The sequence below is a fragment of the Schistocerca nitens genome, chromosome 3 (assembly GCF_023898315.1).
Source record: "Schistocerca nitens isolate TAMUIC-IGC-003100 chromosome 3, iqSchNite1.1, whole genome shotgun sequence".
Classification (NCBI taxonomy): Eukaryota; Metazoa; Arthropoda; class Insecta; order Orthoptera; family Acrididae; genus Schistocerca; species Schistocerca nitens.
In genome coordinates this window covers 758,897,603-758,900,219 of record NC_064616.1, presented here as the reverse complement: position 1 = coordinate 758,900,219, position 2,617 = coordinate 758,897,603, and the positions used below count along the sequence as shown (strand labels likewise).

Below are 2,617 nucleotides of genomic sequence, written 5' to 3'. Positions count from 1 at the left end.
GGCCATGTATGGGACCGGCTCGGACGGCAGCCCAGTCCCAGCACCAGAATCCAGAATGCGAAGTTATAGTTTCAGCAGTTGTGGGTCAGTTTGTCTCAGGTGAGGATACAACCGTTTTATGACACCCTTCACAGCCGAATGAGTGCATGCATCCATGTCAGAGCGGGTGCGTTGCCATACTGATGAGTGGACCCATCCTGCCAAGTACTGATTAAATTTGATCCGATTCTGTAATAACGGAAATGACATCGCTACCCTCTTAACCCATGAAGTTTCATTTGGTTTCCTCCTCCCCTTCCGGATGTTTCGCATTTTTTGTCACTCAAATGTTTGTTCCCCCAACACAGTATCTATTAGTTTCTCACACTGGTTCTTACTTAAATCGAAACTTATCCAACGCTCTCCAAACTTATAAGGCCAAACTTGTGTGCGCAGTTCACTATCTGAAAAACCTATGTTGCTAGATGCGAAATGCCTATAGCATAGAGTGCGTTATTCTGTTTATGTCCCAGAACTAACATTTATGAGTTTCACTTACGTTGTAAGTTATATGAATAAGTAAATTTTGTAATGTGTCCATAATTTGGCCTCTGTGTTTAAAACACTTGCATTTATCTTAAAAAAATGAAAAAAGATTTCTGAAAATCTGTTAAATGGAATTGAGATTTTTAGAATTTTTTAACTGCGGATTGGAATTTACGTCTAACTTACACCTCTGATCAGCTTCTGTGTCTGGTATAAACACAATAAGATGGAAAACTCTTCTGAAATTACGTACTGTGATGTTCCATTGGCTGAGTCACATACAGTGTAAGTTAAGAACACTAAAGTCGAAGTCGTAATAAGCCAACACTTATTTGAAACATTGTCACTCGGAGAACTGAAAAAAAAGCCAAGTATTATCCTCATATTTGGAAAGTTAAAACAAATATATACCTTTTCAGTCAGAGAGCCAAACAAACAAAACCGAAGTTGAAATGTTGTGCTCCATGCCGTCCTTTATCCGTCGAAACCACTTCACCACAGGGTGCCTGGAAACCGAGCTGTTTTCTAAGGTCCCTGTCCTCCGTGTTCCGCCTACACCCCTGCTATGTGGGTGGTTAAGCCTATTCAGTCAACTCGTGGGTCCCTCGCGAGGTCAAAACAAGTTCTGCTCGCTGTCCGCCCTCTTGACATCACAATCACGCCGCAGCAGCGCGTAACACGAGACGGCGTGCAGGACACAGACCTACTGGTCGCTGGAGCGCTTATTTACATATTGAGACAGCATAGAATGCTGCTTCATAAAAAGTTCCTTACGCATCTTCCTCTTGTGTACGGATCTGACGCCGACGATTGCGTAGGTCTGTCAGGAAAATTACATAAAATAACTTGTTATCTAGTCAAAAGTCTGTGCATATGTGCTGCAACATTTCGCTGAACCGTTTACGTATTTTCTGTCCTATTGTGACCAATGGTGCCGATTCCAAGCATTCCAATGTATCCCCAATATGCAATAAATTTGTAACTATAGTTAATAACAAAGAAGTGGTCTAACATAAGGAAATCATGTTCGTTCCTTCATTTATGGAGTAAAAACAGGTTACAAGAACATGTATGTTTAAACAAACACATAAATGTCTGTCACTCGTTGCTTTTAACATTTTTGCACAACGTGTTACGGAAGAGTGCATCTACAGTACATCACTGGGGATCAAACTTTTTTGCAATTCTACAACATAGATATTTGTTTTGCATGTTTGATTTTCTGGGCTACTTCTGGCTATCTATGACAACAGAAAGCCTTTTAGCACCTGTATCCTAACATTTAGAGTTACGTGGTACGCCTGCTTAGCTGGGTGGTACCGTACTTGTCTCCCATGCCTGGGTCCGAGTTCGATTCCGGGCTGGGACCGAGCGAGGTGGCGCAGTGGTTAGCACACTGGACTCGCATTCGGGAGGACGACGGTTCAATCCCGTCTCCGGCCATCCTGATTTAGGTTTTCCGTGATTTCCCTAAATCGCTTCAGGCAAATGCCAGGATGGTTCCTGTGAAAGGGCACGGCCGATTTCCTTCCCCATCCTTTCCTCACCCGAGCTTGCGCTCCGTCTCTAATGACCTCGTTGTCGACGGGACGTTAAACACTAATCTCCTCCTCCTCCTCCGGGCTGGGTTGGAGATTTTCTCCGCTGAGGGACTAGGTGCTGTGCTGTCCTCATCATCCTTTTTTTCCTCATCACCGGCCGCAAGTAGCCCAGTGTGGCGCCGAATTAAATAAGACTTGCTCTTGGCCGCCGAAACCGACTGGGACATCCCGGCCAACAGTGCCATAAGATCATTTCAATTTTTTTACAGTTGTGTGAACTGATTGACTAGCAGGTGAAGAGCAATATTAATCTTCCATTAATCACAAACTACATTTTCAAAATATCCACTTTTCAAAATATAAGCTGCATTTGCATACAAGACAACTAGTGCAAAGAAACATCCATTGACGCATTATTCAGGCTGCATCATACTTAACAGCGAAAAGCATCACAGGTGAAAGGAGGCAATAACACACTGACGGAAAAAAATAGCGTCACCAACAAGAAGTTGTGCGACGTAAACGAAAGTTAGTAGGCGTGTTTCTAAAAA

General features: G+C 43.2%; 1 non-coding gene across 1 annotated transcript; it reads left to right on the top strand.

The window, feature by feature from the left end:
* The first annotated feature begins 1,884 nt into the window (after positions 1-1,884).
* On the top strand, positions 1,885-1,968 carry Trnaa-cgc (transfer RNA alanine (anticodon CGC)). Its single transcript has one exon. It is a non-coding gene; the product is annotated as a tRNA-Ala (tRNA).
* Positions 1,969-2,617: the final 649 nt, after the last annotated feature.